Source organism: Sus scrofa, chromosome 14 (assembly GCF_054392235.1).
Source record: "Sus scrofa isolate SSC_HxYL_T2T_F1_AM1 chromosome 14, Sscrofa_HxYL_maternal_Yorkshire_Landrace_v2.0, whole genome shotgun sequence".
NCBI lineage: Eukaryota > Metazoa > Chordata > Mammalia > Artiodactyla > Suidae > Sus > Sus scrofa.
In genome coordinates this window covers 114,393,302-114,418,359 of record NC_139396.1, presented here as the reverse complement: position 1 = coordinate 114,418,359, position 25,058 = coordinate 114,393,302, and the positions used below count along the sequence as shown (strand labels likewise).

The window sequence follows — 25,058 nt, the reverse complement described above, 5'->3', positions numbered from 1 at the left end:
TCATATCATCCATCTAGTTGTAACCTTCCTCTTGACCTTCACCTTGCTTGAGACTTGTTCGGCAGATTGTTAATACCTCCTTAGTGTTTTCTATGCGGAGATTACAGGGACAATTTATTTCCCAAAGTCCTGCTCATTTGAATATGTCTGGTTTGGGACCTCTCATGACAGCATGTGGGCCCTGCTCAGAGGACTCTACAGGAATATGATGCTAGAGAACTATAGCCACCTCATCTCAGTGGATAGGGATTGCATAATTTGTAAATCCAAATAATATTTGCTTCCTTTTTTGCAGCTGATATATGTGGTTCCTTTGTAGAGATTAATGATTAGATTTTTGTTTTGTTTTGTTTTGTTTTAGGGTTGCATCCATGGCATGTGGAAGCTCCCAGGCTAGGGGTTGAATCAGAGCTATGCCACTGCCATAGCAATACAAGATCCAAGCCATGTCTGTGACCTGCACCACAGCACATGGCAACGCCAGCTCCCCGACTCACTGAGTGAGGCCAGGGATCGAAACCCTCATAGATACTAGTCAGATTTGTTTCCACTGCACCACAATGGGAACTCCTGATTTATAGATTTGAAATTCAGGAATCAAAGGTGATTCATTCCTTTCATGCACTAGGAAGAACACTTGTGTTCTCTTCCTGGCAAAATATTCAAGTGGGCCTATTTTCATGCAGGCATAACTTTGTCCTCCTTTAAAGATCTTGAACCTCAAGCCACCTGTCTAAGTCCTAAATCATTTCCCATTTACAGGGTATTGTGTTGCCAAACCAGAGGTGATTTTTCAAATTGGAGCAAGGAGAAGAGCCATGGATGTTAAAGGAAGAGTCCTAAAGTCAGAGCCACCCAGGCGAGTAGTGAGCATAGAGGTTATTGTAACCTAGGGAGAAATCACATCTCAGGGAGTTAGTTCAGATGCTGCTCTCTTTCACATTTTTTAGGAAATTTTTTTAGAGTTAATTGAGCTTTGGAAGTGACAGAATAATTGGCCTTCATGCCTCAGATGCATGTATCACACAGATAATAGCTAAATTGTTTCTTTTTCAGTTTTCTTCCAAAAATCCAACCTATGCCTCTATAATTTTAGATATTTGATTATTCTTCTTATATTGATTTCACTTGTCTTCTTTTACTCATGTATTATGTATTCATTTAATAGATATTAATTTGATATCCACTATATGCCAAGTCTGTTTATGTGCTGGGGATGCAGTTGCTAATAACATAATGACTGAATTTTAGTGGCAAAAGAGAATTAAATGTGGTGCTGCTTAAGAAATTGTGATCAGAAAAGAGCCTCTTTGAGGTCAATATTATTTTTATTTTTATTTATTTGTTTTTGCTTTTTAGGGCCACACCCGTGGCACATGGAGGTTCCCAGGCTAGGGGTCGAATCAGAGCTGTAGCTGGCCTGCGCCACAGCCACAGCAACTCGGGATCTGAGCTGTGTCTGTGACCTACACCGAAACTCACGGCAATGCCAGATCCCCTACCCACTGAGCGAAGCTAGGGATGGAATCTGTATCCTTGTGGATACTAGTCAAATTTGTTTCCGCTACCCCACAATAGGAACTCCCAAGAGGTCAATATTATAATTAACACAGATTTTTAATTGAGTGAGGCAGTAGATTTTGAATGTTCTAGTCAGATGGTATATACCCTGTGCCATGAACTTGAGACCAGAGTGTTTAGTGTGTGCAGGACAGGATAGTGTATGCCAGGCTAGATAAGGGTCAGAGAGTTAGAATTGACATCAAAGAGATGTTTGGGCCAGTTGGCTTTACTGGCTATTGAAAGTGCCTTAATTCTTTTTCTTTTTTTCTGGCTGCACCTGCAGCATGCTGAAGTTTCTGGGCCAGGGATCAAACCTATGCCATAGCAGCCACCTGGGCTGTTGCAGTGACAAGGGGGTATACTTAACCCACTGTGCCACAGGTAACTCCAAAAGCACCTTAAATTCTAATTGAGATGGAGCCATTGGAAGGTTTTGAGCAAAGGAGAGCATGTACTGATCTGATTCATGTATATCTCTGACTGATATACAGTAGAAATGCTGACAGAGGGGTGGAGAGGAGGGAAGAGTAAAGTCAAGGATGGCAGTTAGCAGTGTGAGGGCTCATAGTGCCTCACACTGGTTGGAAATAGTGAAAGTCAAGTGGCATGGTTGGATTCTCAATATATTTTGAAGTTGTAGCCAAAACAGGATTTGCTGTTAGAGTGCATTATAGGTATTGGAGAAAGAGAAAAATCAAGAGAAAACCTGAAAGGTGTTTTTTTGTTTGTTTGTTTTTTGTTTTTATTTAGGCACTGGATATCCAGTAAAGCTAGCTTTTAACACAGATGGGGGAACTTGAGGAGAAGCAGTTCTGGGAGAAAATAAGTAAAGATATGGGTAAATTTATCCAAATATTATTTATATAAAATACAGACAATCTCCAAATTACAATTATTCAACTCATGATTTTTCAATGGTGTGAAAGCAGTAACCACTCACTGGAAACTGTATTTTGAGTTTTGAACTTTTCCATGGGCCAGCGATATGTGGTAGGATACTCTATTGTGGTGCTGGGCAGTGACAGCAAACTGCACCTCCCAGTCAGCCACATGATCATGAGGGCAAACAACCTTACAACTATTCTGTACCCATACAACCATTAGTATAATAATCAATAAATTACATGAGATGTGCCACACTTTACTATAAAATAGGCTTTGCATTAGATAACTTTGTCCAACTGTTGGCTAATACAAATATTCTGAGTGCATTTGAAGTAGGCTAGGCTAAGCTATGATGATTGGAAGGTTAAGTGTAGTATACGCATTTTCAACTTTTGATATTGTCAACTTACAATAGGTTTATGGGGACATAACCTCATTGTAAGTCAAAAAATATCTGTAGTGTTCATTCTTTTGGGTATAAAAACAATAAAAATATTCTAAAATGATGTAAGTAATTTATCAGTTGATCAGACTCGTGTTCTAAAACCCTTTTATTGTTTAGAAGAGGTGTTGAGTTAAATATGAATGGTAAAATTTAATGAGTAAATGCTATAAGAAAATAACTTCTAAACTCTTGAAAGGAAGAAAATGTAGAAGAAAAAAATTAAAATATATTGGATTATTTATTTATTTATTTATTTGTTTATGTATTTAGTCTTTTTTTTGTCTTTTCTAGGGCCACACCCGCAGCAAATGGAGGTTCCCAGGCAAGGGGTCTAATAGGAGCTGTAGCAGCCAGCCCACACCACACCCACAGCAACATGGGTTTCGAGCCGCGTCTGCCACCTAAATCACAGCTCATGGCAACGCTGGATCCTTAACCCACTACAGGAGGCCAGGGATCAAACCCGAAACCTCATGGTTCCTAGTCGGATTTGTTAACCACTGAGCCACGATGGGAATTCCTAAAATACATTGGATTAAAAAAAAAAGAACAATGAAAAAGAGGGGAAAGGCAAGTAAAAATTAGAACAAGTGGAAACTATAAGTGAAATGGAGGAAACTAACCTAGATATTTTAGTAATTACAATACATTCGAACGGACCAAACCCTTTTGTTAAAAGTTAAATATTCTCGATTTGATTTTTACAAATATAGGTGTATGGTATTTGAAAAGTACATATGAAATATATAAAGAAATAATGAACTATATTTCATTGTTGGAATATAGAAAGGAATAATGATATATTTCAAATATTAAACAAAATAGAATATTAAACCTTGGTATACTATCAGGGTTCCCGTGTACTCAGTTTTTGTTTCTGAATTTCTTTATTTTTAAATTAAATTAATTTTGTTGTTTTTTTGACTACGGTATGTGGAAATTCCCAGGCTAGGGACTGAACCCACACCACAGCCATTGCAGTGACAACACCAGATCCTTAACCCACTGTGCCATGAGAGAATTCCATGCTTCAGTTTCCTTTTTTAAAAATTTTATTTATTTATTTATTTGCTTTTTAGGGCCACACCTGTGGCATTTGGAAGTTCCTAGGCTAGGGGTCTAATCGGAGCTGTAGCCACCAGCCTAGGCCACAGCCACGGCAACACGGGATCGAGTCACGTTTATGAGCTACACCACAGCTCACAGCAACGCAGGATCCTTAACCCACGGAGGGAGGCCAGGAATCAAACCGGAAACCTCATTGTTCTAGTTGGATTCCTTTCTGCTGCACCATGACAGTAATTCTTTCTTTTTTTTTTTTTTGCTTTTCAGCATGTTTCAGTTTTCTTATTGAGCTCTCTTAAGTATCAGTTGCGATGATGGTATGAAGAAGTTTGGAGACCTTATTTGTTGTTTGTTTGTCTGTTTAGTTTTCATTGAATATGGCTGAGAATTTAGAATTTTTATTTTCTACCTTTAATTGCAAAGAGCAGAAAATTGACATGAGGACTTTTCACAATTAATTTACGATTATTAGACAAATCAGAAGATGAGTGTTAAAAAAAAAAAAAACAGGAAAAAAAAAATAACACCATCCATCAACTGGATGTAATTGACAGCGATAGCTGCTTCATCCAACAACAACAGAATACTCATTCTTCTCAAGTGCACGTGAAACACTCATCGTGAAAGACCACATTCTGAGCCATAAAACACACTTTCACAATTTTAAAGGATAGAAATCTTATAATGTTTGCTCTCAGACTACAGTGGAATTAAACTGCAAATCAGTAATAAAAGATAACTGGAAAATCTTAAAATATGTGGAGATTAAACAACATATATCTAACAGAGAAGTCAAAGAAGAATTCTGAAGACAAATTAAATAGTATTTTGAAGTAAATGAAAATAAAAGCATAATATATCAAAAAAAAAAAAGAAGATGAGTGTAGAGCATTCTGGATGATGGATAATTGATTGTATAAGTGAAATTCATACTCTAAGTTTTAGATGATAATATGCTAGGAGAATAAAGATGTGCCTCTGAGTCTCTTATAAGAATAGCTTGAGGGAGTTCCCATTGTGGTGCAGCAGAAACTAATCCGACTGGTAACCGTGAGGTTGCAGGTTTGACCCTTGGCCTCACTCAGTGGGTTAAGGATCCGGCATTGCCATGAGCTGTGGTGTAGGTCGAAGATGTGGCTCGGATCCTACATTGCTGTGGCTGTGGTGTAGGCTGGCAGCTATTGTTCCAATTTGATCCCTAGCCTGGGAACTTCCATGTGCTGTGGGTGCATCCCTAAAAAGAAAAAAGAGGAAAAAAAAAAAGAATGTATACTTCATTTGGACATTACTATTCATTGTAATCCTAGTGAGAATGCAAATATAGCCTAGGCAATACAGTTTTCCTTTCAACTCTAATGGAAACGTGTACTTACTGAAGTTTAATTTGGTGCTATTATTTGGAATAGAAAAGAGGAGAATGAGGTGGTAACCATGTGCATTAGTGAGGTTCCTGCTTCTGGAGATAATGACTATGTTCTGATTTAATTGTTCTTTTGATAGCTCCTCTTACCCTCATTGTCTATTAATTTTCTTTGTGAGTCTACTTAATATTTGTTGAGCTGTTGGGCTGATTCTGTTCCCTGTGAGGTTCCCCATCCCAAGATTAAGCAGTCATTCAGACATTTTATTTTATTTTATTTTATTTTATTTATTTATTAATTTTTTGTCTTTTTGTCTTTTGTTGTTGTTGTTGCTATTTCTTGGGCCGCTCCCGCGGCATACGGAGGTTCCCAGGCTAGGGGTCGAATCGGAGCTGTAGCCACCAGCCTACGCCAGAGCCACAGCAACGCAGGATCCGAGCCGCCTCTGCAACCTACACCACAGCTCATGGCAACGCCGGATCGTTAACCCACTGAGCAAGGGCAGGGACGGAACCCGCAACCTCATGGTTCCTAGTCGGATTCGTTAACCACTGCGCCACGACGGGAACTCCAAAATTCTTTTTTTTTTTTTTTTGGTCTTTTCTAGGGCCGCACCCGTGGCATATGGAGATTCCCAGGCTAGGGGTCTAATCAAAGCTGAGCTGCCGGCCTACACCGTAGCCACGGCAGCGCTCGATCTGAGCTGCGTCTGTGATCTACACCACAGCTCACAGCAACACCAGATCCTTAACCCACTGAGCAAGGCCAGGGATCGAACCTGCAACCTCATGGTTCCTAGTCGGATTCATTAACCACTGCGCCATGATGGGAACTCCCATTCAGACATTTTAAATTTGTTGTTTGTGTTTATTTCAAATTTTCTATTTTTGAATATCACATTTAAGAAAAACTGAGGTATAATTGACATACAGCATTTTAGTGTCAGATGTACAACAAAATGATTTGATATTTGTAAGCACTGCAAAATGATCACCACAATATACATTTTTGAAATGTCAATCTATTGTGTTTTGTTGCCAGAGTCCCCATTTTCCACTACTGCAAGTTATTTATTTCTCAAAGCTAGTGGAATGAGACCGTATGCCCTTGGGATTACTTTCACAGCAAAAGGCTGGGCTGGAATAGGACATATGAATGTGTCTTCTTTTCATAAGAAATATGTTGATATTTATAATCTATAGTAAATTATTTTCATTTCTGGACTTTTGCATAATTGACCTGATGGAGAATAGCCAGGGAAATGAAAACCAGCATTGGTGGAAGGTTGATTTTGTCCACAACAAAACAGTGACTAAAGAGAGAAATAGTGTGTTAGGAAAAACATTTTCTTTTTGTCTTTTTAGGGCTGCATCTCCCAGGTTAGGGGTCGAATCCGAGCTGTTGCTGCCAGCTTACACTAAAGCCACAGCAATGCCAAATCCGAGCCCCGTCCTCCACCTACACCACAGCTCACAGCAATGCCGGATCCTTAACCCACTAAGCAAGGCCAGGGATCGAACCCACAAACTCATGGTTCCTAGTTGGATTCATTTCCGCTGCACCACAACAGGAACTCTGGAAACACATTTTCTTGGAACACAAACTCTGTTTTATCAAGGAAAATACCTGGTAAATATGACTCATGGGATGAATTTGAATTTTGTTTCAGAATTAATTTTCAGTAAAAAACTCCTTTGTAAGGCAGTTTGATGAGTTTACTGTCCATGTGGAAATTATTCTTCTGTACAAAGCACATTCTCATTCCAGAGAGAAACCTTTTGAATATGACAGAAATGGAAAAGCCATCAGTCAAAGTGAAGGCCTACTTCAGCATCAAGATACTCAAAACTCTAAATAAAGCCTCCTTTTGAATATAATGAATGTGGGAAAGCCTTCAAGGAGGGGGCAATTTTATCCTTTTTTTTAAGATTTTTTTGTTGTTGTTGGTCTTTTTAGGGGCGCACCCGTGGCACATGAAGGTTCCCAGGCTACGGGTCTAATTGGAGCTATAGCCCCTTGCCTACACCACAGCTATAGCAGGAAGCAATCTAAGCCTCGTCTGCGACCTACACCACAACAGCTCACAGCAATACCGGATCCTTAACCCACTGAGCAAGGCCGGGGATCCAAATCCATGTCCTCATTGATTCTAGTCGGATTTGTGTCTGCTGCTCCACGAAAGGAACCCTCTTTTGACAATTTTCTAATTGTGTTTATTTTTTTACTGTTGAGTTTTATATTTGTTCATTTCGTTTCTTTTTTCTTTGTTTCTATTGCTGGCCTTTCTGTGGATTACTGGAACATGTTTTAGAATTCCATTTTTATGTATCTAAAAGGTTTTGAATATATCTCTTTGTATAGCTATTTTAGTAGTTGCTCTATGTATTATACATACACGTATCTTATTAACTTTGCTTTCATTTTATCAGTTTGAATGAAGAATAGTAACCTTACTTCCCTTTACATCCTTTTTTCCTCACTATAATCAGACATTATAATTTGTGTTTCAAGTCAGAAATATAACTTAGAAATATATATATATTTTTTTGTCTTTTTGCCATTTCTTGGGCTGCTCCCACGGCATATGGAGGTTCCCAGGCTAGGGGTCGAATCGGAGCTGTAGCCACCAGCCTATACCAGAGCCACAGCAACGCGGGATCCGAGCCGCATCTGCAACCTACACCACAGCTCATGGCAACGCCGGATCGTTAACCCACTGAGCAAGGGCAGGGACCGAACCCGCAACCTCATGGTTCCTAGTTGGATTCGCTAACCACTGCGCCACGATGGGAACTCCAACTTAGAAATCTTAAGAGAAGGAAAGTCTATTGTTTTTAACTCATATTTTTTATTTACTATGTTCTAAGAGTCCTCCCTTAATCATTTTTTAAATTAACTTTTTATTTTTAAATTAAAAAAAAATTTGGGCGTTCCCGTAGTGATGCAGTGGTTAAGAATCTGACTAGGAACCATGAGGTTGCAGGTTTGATCCCTGGCCTTGCTCAGTGGGTTAAGGATCTGGCGTTGCTGTGAACTGTGGCGTAGGTTGCAGACGAGGCTTGGATCTGGTGTTGCTGTGGCTCTGGTGTAGGCCAGTGGTTACAGCTCTGGTTACACCCCTAGCCTGGGAACCTCTATATGCTGTGGGTGCAGCCCTGGAAAAGACCAAAAAAAAAGAAAAAAAAATTAATTTTACATTTTTGTTTAAAGAATTTCTAGCCATTTATGAGGGCAGATCTGAGGGTGATAAATTCTCTTAGTAATCCTTCAACTGAAAAATATTTATTTTCCCTTTGTTACTGAAGGATATTTTGGCTGGTTATAGGATTTTTTTTTTTTTTTTTTCATTTGCTCCTGCACATGTGGAAGTTCCTGGGCTGGGGATTGACTCTGAATACTGCAGTGACTGGAGCCACAGCATTGATAATGCCAAATCCTTAACTGCTAGGCCACCAAGGAACTCCTGGTTATAGGAGTTTGTATGGGCATTTCTTTTCTTCCAGCACCTGAAAATTTTTGTACCACTTCTTTCTGGACTCTATAGTTTCTTTTTTTTTTCTTTTTTTTTTTTTTTTGTCTTTTTGTCTTTGTTGTTGTTGTTATTGTTGCTATTTCTTGGGCCGCTCCCACGGCATATGGAGGTTCCCAGGCTAGGGGTTGAATTGGAGCTGTAGCCACCAGCCTACGCCAGAGCCACAGCAACGCAGGATCCGAGCCGCATCTGCAACCTACACCACAGCTCATGGCAACGCCGGATCGTTAACCCACTGAGCAAGGGCAGGGACCGAACCCGCAACCTCATGGTTCCTAGTCGGATTCGTTAACCACTGCGCCACGACGGGAACTCCTGGACTCTATAGTTTCTAATGAGAAATCTATTACCATTCAACTTTTTCCCTTATAAGTCAGGTGTCATTGCTCTCTTGATACTTCCCAGATTTTTTTTTATCTTTAGTTTTCAATAGTTTGATTATGATGTATCTTTTTTTATTTTTTATTTTTATTTTTTGTCTTTTCTAGGGCCGCACCTGTGGCATATGAGATTCCTAGGGTAGGGGAATAATTGGAGCTGTTGCTGCTGGCCTACGCCAAAGCCACAGCAATGCCAGATCTGAGCTGCATCTGGAACCTGCACCACATCTCATGGCAACGCCGGATCCTTAAACTTCACTGAGCGAGGCCAGGGATCGCACCCGCAACCTCATGGTGATTATGATGTATCTTGATACAGATTTCTTCAAATTTATCCTGTTTGAGGTTTACTCATTTTCCTGAATGTTTATGCCCTTTACCAACTTTGGAGAATTTTTAGCTTTTATCTGTTCAAGTATTTTTCCAGTGCTACTTTGTTTTTCCTCTCTTGTGACTCTGATAACATGAATGTTAAAATTTTAAATTTAGTTGGTCAGGTCCCTAAGACTGCCTTTTTTTTTTTGGTCTCTTCTAGGGCCGCACCTGTGGCATATGGAGGTTGCCAGGCTAGGGGTCTATTCGGAGCTGTAGCCGCCAGCCACAGCCACAGCCACTAGGGATCCGAGCCGCGTCTGCAAACTACACCACAGCTCACCTCAACCCTCTGAGCAATGTCAGGGATCGAACTTGTAACCTCATGGCTCCTAGGCAGATTCGTTAACCACTGTGCCACAATGGGAACTACCCCCGCCCCCCCCTTTTTAAAGTCTCTTTGTTGTTCAGATTGGGTGGTGATGCTGTTGTGAATGAACTTAATTATTTTTCTCATCATTGTGAAAAATAAGAGGTTATATTGTACAAGAAAATGTTTTCTGCAAGATTAGTGATAGAAATCATCATATATGATGGCATTTCTGCAAACTATTAAGTTATACGTTTAATGGTTAAGCACGTTAATCTAAGGGAGTGAGAGTAAACCTGTGTTCATCATTCCTTTTGGTTTGTGCTTATTTTTCTGATTTTCCATATTTATATATATTTAATATATATTATATAGTGTATTTAATTATTCAATAATCAAATAATTATTTAATATATAATACATAGTGCAATTATTTAATATGTAATTATAATTAATGTAATTATACATGATATATTAATATGTAATTAATAATACATATAATGTATAGAGTATTTTGTGTAATTCTTGGAAGCTGGTCTTGTAAAAAGTATGATAATAAAAAACATTCTCCGTATTTTCTTTCTTTCTTTTTTGCTTTTTAAGGGCCACACCGGTAGCATATATATGGAGGTTCCCAGGCTAGGGGTCAAATTGGAGCTACAGCTGCTGGCCTACACCACAGCCACAGCAACACTGAATCAGTGCCAAGTCTGCGACCTACACCACAGTTCACTGCAACGCAGGATCCTTAACCCACTGAGCAAGGCCAGGGATCCAACCAGCCACCTCTTGGTTCCTAGTCGGATTCCTTTCCTCTGTGCCGCCACGGGAACTCCCATTCACCATTATTTTCCAGTCCTGGGAGAAGCCATGCTATTCCCTCGTTTTCCATTCATAGGGCAGATCTTGTGTCACTGCTTCTGATGTTAATGTCACCCTGCCAGCCTTCTCGAGGTCTCGCTGCGCTGGTTCCACCTGCACATGCTTAGCCTTGTGCGCGTTTCCCTGCCAGGCACATAGGTGCATACCCTTCCCGCTGGAGTTGATGGGAAGCTGCACACGTGGGCCTTCCTGTGCGCATGTGTATCCGTGGCCAGCGTTTCACAGCTCGGCTGAATCAGGGCGTTGGCAGTGCTGTGTCAAGGTTTAGCCGCAGAGCTGTGTGACCAACGCAGCTGAGAAGGCTGCTGGGTGAGTGTAGGTTGGAGTGGGGTGCGGGACGGGTTCCAGTGTGGCCCTGCAGCAGGGCACGTGCAAAAGGCGGGCTGCTGGGGGGGAGGGGGAGAAGAGTGTGACCTGGCACCCAGGCTCAGGATTTGCAGCCAGCTGTCAGGCCATGTCCACCAGGGGTTGTGACCTTGGGCAAGTGCCCTGAGCCTCTGAAAGCAGCCCGGGTCCACACTTTGAAGGAGACCTGGCTCTTCAGCCGGCTTCTCTGCATTTCCAACGAGGTCTGTGTGAAGCATTGGGCGTAGCGTTTTGTGTTTAATGATTAAGCAGCCGTTGGTTTCATTTGGTAGCTCTTGAATTTTCGCAATCGTTTGTTTTAGCAAATAAGAAAACAGGCCTGAGAATTCCCGTCGTGGCTCAGTGGTTAACGAATCCGACTAGGAACCATGAGGTTGCAGGTTCAATCCCTGGCCTCGCTCAGGGGGTTAACGATCTGGCATTGCGGTGAGCTGTGGTGTAGGTTGCAGACACGAATAGGGTCCATTGTTGCTGTGGCTGTGGTGTAGGCTTGCGGCTACAGCTCCCATTAGACCCCTAGCCTAGAAACCTCCATATGCCTTGGGTGCGGCCCTAAAAAGACAACAAACAATAGACAGGTCTGGAGAGATGAATGACTTACCCAAGTTCACATACCTTGCAGGTGAAGGAGTTGGACCGAAGGCCAGGTGTTGTCCAGATCTCTTGCTGCTGCTAATAGGACACTGCTGAGCGCTCCCAGGTGGCACAGGTGCCTTTCTGCCCTGTGGAGCCCTGGGTTCAGAGTCTGCAATCATGGGTATGGATTTCTCCCAAACCTTACCAGCCTGTGTGTTTCAGCAGTCCTGCTTGAGCATAAAGAAGGTGCAGTCTTGGAAGCAGCCTTCCAGAGTAGCCAAATCGGGGGCACTGTATGAAGATTACAACTAAATGCTTTTGTCCTATAGGCCCTGAGTTCCATTTCCCTGGGAACAAAGTGATTCTGTGGGAAGATAAAGGGAAAGTAGTGCATGAACCAGAAACCTACCTGTAAGAAAACACCCCTGAGAACTCCCTCAGACCTCACAAGAGCTTCAGTGCAGAAGTAGACGAGACCTCTAAAGGAACAGATTTCCAAGGCCAGAAGTAATTTTTGATCTCCCTGCCCTAGAATGAGCATGTTTTCAGATGTCGTGTTAGAAATCATCACAGCTTTGTAAAGTGGAAGGTCGTGACCAGGTTTCAGCCGAGAGCTGTGCTGCCTTGAATGGTGAGTGAGGCGCAGGCTGCACAGAAAATGCCGCTTCTCTGTGGGTGCTTAACCTGGGGGAAGCGGAAAGATCACCACAAAAGAGGAAGTTTTAAGTAACTCTCCAAATAGCCCACATTTTCCATGTCCTGAACTTGTATGTGATGTATATCCATGTATTTAGCATGTAGATATTTTAAACCTCTTTTTACGCTGAACTTGGAATCACATCTTGGTAGTTCAGGGACGGTCTACAAGGTTTATCTATCTCTGCCTTATTTGAAAGATAAAAACCTGCGGAGCCTGAGAGGGTTAATAAATTGTTACAGGTCACCCCTTTGTTACTGATCAAGACGTAAGTGTTTCTTGGTTGTCTCCTATGTACATTTAAAACCAGTTTGTTATCAAAAGATTATGAAATTGCAATCAAGTTAGGACAGATTTAAAAAATAACTCATTAAAGCATTCATTCCCTTTTTCAGAGTTTCTGTGAATTGTTCAATATTTCCAGTATTATACTAATGGAAAATAGATAAGCAATGCAACCTCAGTAATTCCAGCCACATCAGTTTAAAGAAAACAATTTCTTTGGAGTTCCCCTTGTGGCACAGTGGAAACAAATCAGACTAGGAACCATGAGGTTCCAGGTTTGATCCCTGGCCTCGCTCAGTGGGTTAAGGATCTGGTGTTGTTGTGAGCTGTGGTGTAGGTCACAGATGCGGCTTGGATCTGGCATTGCTGTGTCTGTGGTGTAGGCCAGTGGGTGTAACTCTGATTAGACCCCTAGCCTGGGAACCTCCATGTGCTGGAGGTTTGGCCTTAAAGAGCAAAAAAAAAAAAAAAAAAAAACAACCCACAAAGAAAAGTTTCTTTTTCTTTTTTGGCTGCACCTGTGGCATATTGAAGTTCCTGGGCCAGGGATCAAATCTGAGCTGCAGCTGTGACCTATGCATCCTTAACCCACTGCACCACAGCAGGAATTCCAAGAAAACAGTTTCTGTGTTAGTATCTTGTAATGTATAAATCGATTGTATTTTAAGGTTTTTTTTTTATGTTTCATAGACATAAATTATTGTTGTAATCAATGAATGTGTATGTTTACTTTCACCCAGTGAAAATGTGTGTATCTGGTCATTGTTATTATCTTCATATTATTCAAACTGCCTATTCTGTGGAGCATTGTAGAAAGGTAAATCTAGGATCTGCAAGGCAGGCCACATTCTCCTGACTTGGTTCTTATTTCCTTCTTCCCAAGCTCTACCTTTATACTTTTTCTACATTTTTCCCAAACCAGCAGAAAATGAGTAAATCCTGGTGAGTTGTTTGTACATTATTTTCAACTCTATTCATAATGCTTTGTGTGAGGCTTTTAAGGGTTAGAGGATTAGATTGGAAATATAGAAATAAATACAAATCAACAATGGTAATAAACAGCAGATCAATGATAGAATTCTATAGCATATAGATATGTACAAGTTTTATGATCTTAGAGAGTTATCAAAGCTGGGCTGCAAATTTGTTCTTTCTTTTTCTTTCTTTCTTTCTTTTCTTTTCTTTTTTTTTTTTTTTTTTTTTTTGCTTTTTAGGGCCACACCTGCGGCATATGGAAGTTCCCAGGCCAGGGGTCTAATCGAAGCTACAGCTCCTGGCCTATGCCACAGCCACAGCAATGCCAGATATGAGCTGTGTCTGTGACCTACACTACAGCTCATGGCAATGCCGGATCCTTAACCCACTGAGCAAGGCCAGGGATTGAACCTGCAACCTCATGGTTCCTATTCGGATTCATTTCTGCTACGCCACGATGGGAACTCCATGTTCCTGATCTTTCTGATCAGGTCATGGCAAAGTACAGACATCTGGTAAATGACTTACATTTTCCATAAAGAGAAACCATATTGTTAATGGGGCATAAAGCCTTCCTACCACTGAAGTCTAAAACAGTTCCTTTCTTGCCCTTTGTGTGAATGATGAAATGTACTGTCTTCTTTCTAATAACTTCCTTAAAAGACATGCAGCCTCTTTCATAAAGCAGTTCTTCAGTGGAAACAGAGAGCTCTAGAGCTAAGGGAGAACTCAGTGAATATAGGTTTTCAAAGAGTTGAAATGTGATGGTCCTGTACTATATGCTGTTCAGTATGGTAACCACTTGGCATATGTGGCTATTTAGTTTGAAATAATTAAAATAATAGCTCCTGAGTCACATATCAACATTTTAAGTGTTCCGTTGCCACATGTGGTTAGTGGCAATCTGCTCTAGACATTTTTCCCCTTTTTCTTTTTAGGGCTGCACCTGTGGCATATCGAGCTTCCCAGGCTAGGGGTCAAATTGGAGCTGCAGCTGCTGACCTATGCCACAGCCACGCAATGCAGGGTCCTAGCTGCATTTGTGACCTGCGCTGCAGCTTTCGGCAATGCTGGATCCTTAACCCACTGAGTGAGGCCAGGGATCAAACATGCATCCTTACAGATACAATGTTGGGTCCTTAGGTCCTTAACCCACTGAACTACAACAGCAACTCTTCTAGACCGTTTTCTGATGTTCCTGCTTGATCCAGGGATAAAATGTAGGAAATAATTGAGTGCATTTCCTTACTGATTATTTCAGTAAATGACTTTTTCCCACTAGGCTGCATTTATTGAGTGGCATAGACACTTCAGAGTTATACTCTTTGGCACTTATGTCCGTAATTCTGCTTTACATTTCAGATCATTCTTGCTTCTGCCTTTATATTTGTCATAATCTCTTTTGGTAAAGGTCACAGTGAACTACTTATATTCAGAGGATGGCTGTTTTCTGTGCCTTCACAGACACTGTAACAATTCTCTCCTGAGAGCCTTCTGTTGGTTTCTCTGACACAACCCCGTTGGCTTTTCTGTTTTGTGGTGCTTTCTTTGCCCCCCCCCTCCTTTAATCATTATTATCCTCAGGTGCCTATCCTAGTTCCTCTGCTTCTTGTTATTCTCGTCCCTCCCAGATCCCATCCTCTCTGTTTGTAGCTGAGGAGCACCTGTGGGACTCAAGAGTCTGTCTTTCCTGTACACCTCACTGCTGGTCCCTGTGTGTCTAAAAGCGTATCAACATCACAGATCCAAAATGAAAGTACTTGTGTTTCTTTACTGTCTGTCAAGTGTTAACAACTGCTCAGCCAGTCATACTATCCATCCTTAAAAAGCAGGTCCTAAACCACTCCCATCTCAGTCTCCTATCCATATGGTTAGTCATCTCATTCTTGTATGTTTTAAATTCTTAATATTTTTTATATCTGTCTTTTCTAGCTCATCCTGTAGTCCACCATCACTTCATTTTCTTTTTTGTTCCAGTCTATATGCCTCTGCTTTTTAGCATCTCAGGATTTTTTTTTTTTTTGTCTTTTATCTTTTTTGTTGTTGTTGTTGTTGTTATTGTTGCTATTTCTTGGGCCGCTCCCGCGGCATATGGAGGTTCCCAGGCTAGGGGTTGAATCGGAGCTGTAGCCACCGGCCTACGCCAGAGCCACAGCAACGCGGGATCCAAGCCGCGTCTGCAACCTAGACCACAGCTCACGGCAAGGCCGGATCGTTAACCCACTGAGCAAGGGCAGGGACCGAACCCGCAACCTCATGGTTCCTAGTCGGATTCGTTAACCACTGCACCACGACGGGAACTCCAGGATTATTTTAATTTGTCTAAAATGTTCATCAGTTAATGTTTCTTCCACTTCATTGGCTTTTACCTGTTGACAGAGTCCAAGATCCTGTGACATAAAGGGCTGCTGCTGACACAGTGACTTCATACTATCCATCCTTAAGTACACACCATGACTGGTCTAGTCTCTGTCAGTGTGTTACTAAGCAATTGTGATATGTCTCCTGTGAATTGCTCTGTTTATATTTTTTCCTATTTTTTTCTAACCTTGTAAGAATCTGTTATATAATTTGGATAGTAATCTTTTTTCTCTTTTTTATGTGTAACTGCATTTCCTCACTGTGTCCCCCTTTTTTTTTTTTTTTTTTTTTTTTTGTGTCTTTTCCAGGGCCGTTCCCACGGCACATGGAGATTCCCAGGCTAGGGGTCCAATCAGAGCTGTAGTCACTGGTCTACACAGAGCCACAGCAATGCCAGATCCTTAACCTGCTGAGCAAGGCCAGGGATCGAACCTACAACCTCATGGTTCCTAGTCGGATTCGTTAACCACTGTGCCACGATGGGAACTCTGTCCCTTTTTTTTTTAACAAGGTAATTTTTTTGGTAATAATAAAATTTTAAATTGTGATGTACCTAGTGGATTTTTAAAATGTCTTTTAAAAAAGCCATTTGTCTCGACATGATTATGATGAAGAGTCCTTCACATATTAATCATAGGTATTTTATTTTATTTTATTTTGGCTGCCCCTGAGGCATGCAGAAGTTCCTGGGCCAGGGATTGAAACCCTGACACGGCAGTGACAACATCAGATCCTTAACCTGCTAAGCCACCAGGGAACTCCTAATCATAGTTATTCTAAATTCTCTGTATGATAATGCCAACATCAGTGTCATACTGGATTCTGCAAAAACAGAACAAAACAACTTAAGAATGTTTTTTTTTTCCTTGCTTATTGGCATACCTTGTAGTTTTTTGTTGAAAGCTGGGCAAGTATCTGGTAATAGAAACTCAGGCCAATAGCCTTTAGTGTGAAGATTTGTGTTATTCTGGTTTAGGATTTAGGCTTTGTTTACTGGTTGTTGTAGCTATAGGTGCCAAAGCCTTCAGTTTCCTCTGGTGTCTATTTTTGTCTCCCTTCTTGACTCTGAGAGTTCTTAAAAATGCCGTCTTAGTCAGAGTCTGCGTCTTACAGCTCTTTTAGCTATGATTCACTGTTACTATGCTGGAGTCCTGTAGGTGTGGTGGTAAAGGATGGAGGAAGGAAACCATTCTATAATCTCATGATTAAATCTCAGTGTTTTAATAGGCGTGCATTCTTGGGGCTGAGATTTTCACAAGTGTTTCTTCAACAGGATAGCTTTTCCTCCCTGCCTCCACCCCCTTCCTTGGCTGAGAGTTCCTATTCTATTTCTTTGAAACCCTAGCCTTGATTTACTTACCTCATGATTAATTCTTTTCCATCTGTCCCTTTAATTTACTGGAATCCTAATTATTTATGTTAGCTCTTCTGGATGTGTCAGCCAATACCATTGCTTTTATGTAGTAATTACTTAGCTTGGATTTCTTTTCTCAGGATTTTGGTTCCTCTTAAGTGGAGGCAGTCATCCCTTTTCATGATCTAGGTTGTGCATTTCCAGTGTACTTTGATAGATAAGCTGCTAGGGTCTTTCCAGTATGTGTCTCCCAACAGCTAGTAAAGGCAAGTCAGTTTTTACCTTTGTGGTAGCTAATAAACTGGAACCCTGTTACTTTTTTTTTTTTCTTTCGGTAACAGGTCCTTTAATTGAACAAAGAGCTTCCTTGGTAGCTGAAATCCTGTTGTCTATTCGTCTGTCACACTCCAGTGGCCTGTTTACTTTTTTATATGCTCAGGAAAGAAGGCTGGACTTCTCATGTGATAGCACTTGGCTATCTTTTATTTCATGTTTTAGGAGATTTGCACAATATTTTTCACTTATGTTCATTGTATTTCAGGTCTTCAGTTAAGAATTTTGATTTTGGTTTTCACAATTCAGTCGTTGAGTTTGTTGAACAGTAATGTCGAACTCAAATATTATTAGTATTATGACTATTATGTTTATATTGATATGCTTTTCATTCTTTTTCATTTGGGTTAAGTTTTGGGAGTGGTTGCTATTCTTTTTTCCCCTCGGTTTTATTGAGAAATAATTGACATATATCATTGAATACTTTTAAAGTGTCCAGCATGGCGGTTTGATTTATATATATCACGAAATGATTACCACAATAGGTTCAGCTAACACCCATCATCTCATATAGCTACAATAAAAAGGAAAGAAAGAAGAGAAAAGAAAACAAAATTTTCTCCTTTGGTGAGAACTCTTAGGATTTACCCTCCTAACAGCTTTTCCTGTCATACAGTGGTGTTAACTGTAGCCATCATGTGTGCATTGCATCCCTAGTACTTACTTACCTTTTGACCACCTTCTTTCAGTTCCTGCTCCCTCCACTCCATGCCCCTGGTAATCTCAAATCTGATCTATTTTCCTATATTCATCTTTTTATTTTTTTTAGATTCCACGTTAAGTGAGATCATACAGTATTTATCTTTGCTCTCTGACTTATTTCACTTTGCATAATGTTTTTGGAGTCCATCCATGTTGTTGCAAATTGTAGGATTTCCTCATATTCTGTGGTTGAATAGTAAATATTCCATTGTGTCTGTCTACCTCTGTCTGTCTGTCTGTCTGTCTATCTATCTATCTATCTATCTATCTATCTATCTATATCTATTTCTAACTCACAACTTCTTTATCCATTCATCTGATGATGCACACCTAGGTTGTTTTCATGTCTTTGCCATTGTGAATAATTCTGCTAGGCCATGGGGGTGCAGATATCTTTTTGTGAGTTAGTGTTTTTGTTTCCTTTGGATCTATTCTCAGAAGTGGAATTGCAAGATCACATGGTAGTTCTATGTTTAATTTTTTGAGGCTCCTTATGGTATTTTCCATTGTGGCTAGACTAATTTTCATTCCCACCAACAGCCATGAGGGTTGCTTTTTCTCCTTATCTATGTCAGCATTTATCATGTCTTGTCTTTTTGATGATGGCCATTCTAATAGGCATAAGGTGTATCTCATTGTGGTTTTAATTTGCGTGTCCCCAATGATCAGTGATTTTGAGCATCTTTTCGTGTACCCGTTGGTCCTTTATATATCTGCTTTGGAAAACTGTTCAGGTCCTTTGCCCATTTCAATATTGGGTTATTAGTTTTTGTTTGTTTTGCTGTTGAGTTGTATGTGTACTTTGTATATTTTGGATATTAACCCCTTATCAGATATATGGTTTCTAAATATTTTTTCACAATCCACAGGTTATCTTTTCACTTTGTTGTTGGTTTCTTTTTTCTAAAGAAGTTTTTTAGTTTGAGGTATTCCTACTTCCTTCTTTTTTAGTTGCTTGTGCTTTGTATGTCAGATCTAAAAAAAAATAATTGCAAGACCCATGTCAAGGAGCTATTTTCCTGTATTTTTTTCTAGGAGTTTCATGGTCTCAGGAGTAGTCAAGGTTGTTTTTTTGTTTGCTTGTTTTTAATTTTGAGAATTATTTCTTGTTCTCAGATGGTTCTTTTGATTAAAGTCCATTCTTAGTCAGTTTTCTATTCAAGTATGTTGAGTTATATTTAACACGTTAAATTGGAATTAAAAGCAGATTTTCTTTCATTTCTTGCTGTGGCTTTTGTTTTATTTATGTTCAGTTGTTTTGATTATTTTATTGCTTACTATTTTGTCCTTGGTTTTCCTAAAATATCTCTGTTTATTCCTTTTCTATTCATTTTTTAATAAGTGAAGAGCTATATGTTTAATGTGGATTGCCAATTTTATTTTTACCTTTCGGATAAATTTTTCCTCCCAAATGGCTCCTGAATTTACCTGGATGCTTATAAAGATGCCTTGGGAGGTAATTTTCTTTTCTCTTTTCTTTTTTTCTTCTTTTTTGTCTTTTTGCCATTTCTTGGGCCGCTCCTGAGGCATATGGAGGTTCCCAGGCTAGGGGTCGAATTGGAGCTGTAGTCAGCAGCCTACACCAGAGCCACAGCAACATGGGATCCGAGGCGCCTCTGTGACCTACACCACAGCTCACGGCAAGGCAGGATCCTTAACTCACTGAGCAAGGTCAGGGATTGAACCCACAACCTCATGGTTCCTAGTTGGATTCGTTAACCACTGAGCCACGATGGGAACTCCGGGAGGTAATTTTCTTTTTACATCATGAATGTGGGACCAAAATACCTTAATGTCTTATTTTGCATGATCATTTATTTCTAGGAGTTGGCAAACATATTTAGTAAAACACACAGACAGCAATATTTTAGGCTTTATGGGCCAAGAGATAAAATCAAGAGTGTTATGTAGGTACTTATTGAACACGAAAGAAAACAAATTTCTACCAGTTTTTTGTTGGTGAAATTTACTTATTTATTATTATTATTGTTATTATCTTTCTGTCTTCTTAGGGTCACACCCATGGCACATGGAGGTTCCCAGGTAGGGGTCTAGTCGGGCTACAGCTGCCGGCCTATGGCACAGCCACAGCAATGCCGGATCCGAGCTGTCTCTACAGTCTACATCACCGCTCATGACAATGCCAGATCCTTAACCCACTTAGTGAGGCCAGGGATCGAACCCGAAACCTCATGGTTCCTAGTTGGATTTGTTTCTGCTGTGCCATGACGGGAACTCCTGTTGATGAAATTTAAAATATAATGATGATTGACTGTAGTCTAGTCAATGTAGGTCTGGTGATAGAATGATGGAGTTCTTTTGGGGTTGATAACATTTTGCTTAATTTGGATTCTTTGTTAATGTTTCTTATCAAATCTATGGTAGATTGTCATCTGTTAATGCTAACGTGTAATGGGCTTTGGCATATTTCCTCATTGAAAATGTCCTTCAGGAGTCCTGTCCTGACTAGTATACATGAGGACGTGGGTTCGATCCTTGGGCTCGCTCAGTGGGTTAAGGATCTGACGTTGCTGTGAGCTGTGGTGTAGGTTGCAGATGCTGCTTGAATTTGGCATTGCTGTGGCTGTGGTGTAGGCTGGTGGCTACAGCTCTGATTCAGCTCCTAGCCTGGAAACTTCCATATACTGTGGGTGCAGCCCTAAAAAGACCAAAAAAAAAAAAAAAAAAAAGAAAAAAAAGAAAAAGAAAACATCCTTCACACAAATAGGTAAATTATTGATATCAGTCCACAATATATGATTTCAACTTATTAGCAAATTCCTTACTTATAAACCATTTATAGAATTCTTGTAAATTTTTCTCTTGGTATCTGCCTTTTAGCCTATCATTGCATTGCAGATTAATCACTTCTAACGGAAGGTTTAGTTGGAATCTTGTTAAATAGATTTTGAAATATGAAAATGTCATATGACTTACATTAAGGTCTAGAAAAAGCCACTGAAAGTGTAATTTGAGATTAGGAAATATATCTACTGTAGATTTAGAAATGCAGATCTCAATTTTTTTTGGCCATGCCTGTAGCATGTGGAGGTTCCCAGGCCAGGGATCAAACCCACACACACCACTGCTGTGACCCAAGCCACTGCAGTGACAAAGCTGGATTCTTAACCTGCTAAGCCGTGAGAGAAATCGAGATCTCAATTCTTGCTTTAACTTTTGACAGCACAGAATGTGCAGCTTAACTTTACTTGTGATGCTAATAATACTGAAATGTCTGGTGTGGTTTAAGATTTGCATAAGTGCTATTTTACTTTGTAATTTCAGGTAGAATTCATTAAGATACATTATCATGTCTTCAGAAAGAACTAATTTCCAAAGCTATTCAGTGTTTGATATAATGGATATTGAAGGATGGTCTTCTCATTCAAAAGCATTTCAATTTCAGTTTTGAGCTAAAAATAAATTATAAAATTTTACCATTGCTAAGCCATTGGAGTACTCCGTGGAAAGGCAAGTCAAGATATTCATCTTCTATTTCTTTTTCTTTAAATTGAACTATAGTTGATTTACAATATTGTGTTAGTTTCAAATATACAGAAAAATGATTCAGTTATACACACACACATAAATACACACACACACACACACACACACACACACATATATATATACCTATAATGGAAAAGAATCTGAAAAAGAATATATATCAAGGAAAGTCACTTGATCATTTGCCTTTTTTTTTTTTTTTTTGGTCTTTTTAGGCCCACACCCATGGCATATGGAGGTTAGCAGGCTAGGGGTCAAATTAGAGCTGTAGCTGCTGGCCTACATGGCAATGCTGGATTCTTAACCCACTGAGCAAGGCCAAGGATGGAACCTGTATTGTCATGGAGGCTAGTCAGATTCGTTTCCACTGAGCTATGATGGGTGGGAACTTATTTGCCTTGTTTTTAAATTGAGTATTGATGTTGCTTCCAGTGCCGTTGACTCTGTGAGCAACTCTTCTAAAGTTTATAATAAAACAAGTTAATTTTCTCTAGATAGATTTCTTCTTATTTAAAAAAAAATAATTTCTATGTATTTATTTGCTTTTTGTTTGATGTCATCTTTGACTCATGAGCTTTTTTTCTTTTTCTTTTTTGGTCACCCCATGGCATGTGGAGTTACTAGGCTAGATCAGATCCTGGGCTCAGTTGTGACTTATGGCATAGCTGTGGCAATGCCAGATCCTTTAACTCACTGCACCCATCTGGGATTGAGTTTGTCTTGGTGCTACAGAGACGCTGCCTATCCTGTTGCACCACGACAGAAACTTCTGGATACATTTATTTAGCTAGTTTTATCAAATACAAGTTAATTCACCATTGCTAAGTGGCTTCCTTGCTTTGCTAAGACATGAGTCACTTTGGTTGCAACCTCATTTTCTTTTCTTTCTTTCTTTTTTTTTTTTTTTTGTCTTTTTGCCTTTTTCTTTTTTTTTTTTTTGGTTTTTGCTTTTGTTTTTTTGCCTTTTCTAAGGCCGCTCCCGTGGCATATGGAAGTTCCCAGGCTAGGGGTCAAATTGGAGCTTGTAGCCACCAGCCTACACCAGAGCCACAGCAATGCCATATCTGAGCCGCATCTGCAACCTACACCACAGTTCATGGCAACGCTGGATCCTTAACCCACTGAGCAAGGGCAGGGATCAAACCCACAACCTCATGGTTCCTAGTCGGATTCGTTAACCACTGAGCCACAACACGAACTCTGCAACCTCATTTTAATTTTTAATTTTTTTGTGAAGAAATTTTGCTACTATGAGATATTATGTTTTATTATCAAACTCTTTTGACTGGTACTTGGCTGTGAGTTGGGAATACAGTTGTTGAATGCTTAGTTTGGTGATATTAACTTACATGGTGCTCCTTTTAGCACAGCTCTCGTGTCCATTGCTTAGTATACACAATACTTTACCATCTAATTTGATAAGAAAATAGTACTCTACTGTGCTTTAAAAATGTGACATTCAAAGTCTACTCTCTTTTTTTTGACATGATATAAACAAACTAAAATAGGAATTCTTTCGTGGCATAGTGGGTTGGGGATCTGGCGTTGTCACTGTAGCAGCTTGGGTCACTGCTATGGTGCAGATTCAATCCCTGGCATGGGAGTGCCCACATGCCACAGGAGTGTGAGGAGTATGCTCCTAAAATTACTTTCAGACCAGAAGATTGGGCTGTTCCAGGACATTTATATATTAAGTCCCCTTTCCACATGAAATGTGTTAACATTTTTAAGCTATGATAAGTTATTCTTATTTCTAGAATTCTGGAATGTTGATGACCTGATGGAAAAGAGCCAGGAAAACCAAGACTAGCATTTATGGGAAATTGATTTTGTCAACAATAAAATAATACTAAGGAGAGAAGTAGTGTATTAGGAAAAACATTTAATATAGACACAAGCCTGTTCCAATGAGAAAAATACCTGTTAAAACTTCTGTAATGAATTTGAATATTTCAGAATTAATTATCACTAATAGAAACTCCTTTGTAAAGAAGATCGGCGAATTTAGTGTTCAAGGGAAATTGCTTCTTAGTACAAAGCCTGAGAATTCTCATGCCAGAGAAGAACCTTTTAAATATGGTAGAAGTGGGAAAGCTGTCAGTCAAAATGAAGACCTCTTTCAACATCAGGATATTCAAATTCTAAAGCAATTGTTTGAATAAATGAATGTGGGAAAGCCTTTTATAAGGAGGCAGCCTTCATTACCTGAAAGAGAGCATGCCCGTGGGAGAAGCCCTGTGAATATAATGAACGTGTGAAAACCTTTTCTGATGATTTGAACCTTTTTGTACATTAGACAACTCTTGCAAGGAAGAATCACTGTGAATTAAAAAAAATTTTTTTATTATAGTTGATTTATGATGGTCTGTCAATTTCTGCTATACAGCAAAGTGACCCAGTCATAGATATATTCACATTCTTTTTCTCATATTATCTTCCATCATGTTCCTCCACAAGTGATTGAATATAGTTCCCTGTGCTATATAGCAGGATCTCATTGCTTATCCATTCCAGATGCAATAGTTTACATTTACTAACCACAAACTCCCAGTCTATCCTACTCCCTCCCTCTCCTCCTTGCCAACAACAAGTCTGTTCTCTATGTCCATGAGTTTGTTTCTGTTCTATAAATAGGTTCATTTGTGCCATATTTTAGATTTCATATATAAGTGATATCATATGGCATTTATCATTTTCTTTCTTACTCACTTCACTTAGTATGAGAATCTCTAATTCCATCCATTTCCATTGCTGCAAATGGCATTATGTTCTTTTTTATGGCTGAGTAGTATTCCATTGTGTATAGGTACCACTTCTTCTTAATCCATTCATCTGTTGATTGACATTAAGGTTGTTTCCATGTCTTGGCTATTGTGGGTAGTGCTACAATGAACATAGGGATGCATGTATCTTTTTCAAGGAAAGTTTTGTCTGGATATATGGCCAAGAGTGGGTTTGGTGGATCATATGGCAATTCTATATTTAGTTTTCTGAGGTACCTCCATACTGTTCTCCATAGTGGTTCTACCAATTTACATTCCCACCAACAGTGCCAGAGGGTTCCCTTTTCTCCACACCCTCTCCAGCATTTATTTGTAGACTTTCTA

General features: G+C 39.7%; 1 pseudogene; it reads left to right on the top strand.

Annotated features, from left to right (window-relative positions):
- The first annotated feature begins 208 nt into the window (after window positions 1-208).
- On the top strand, window positions 209-24,160 carry ZNF487 (zinc finger protein 487; annotated as a pseudogene).
- The last annotated feature ends 898 nt before the right edge of the window (window positions 24,161-25,058 follow it).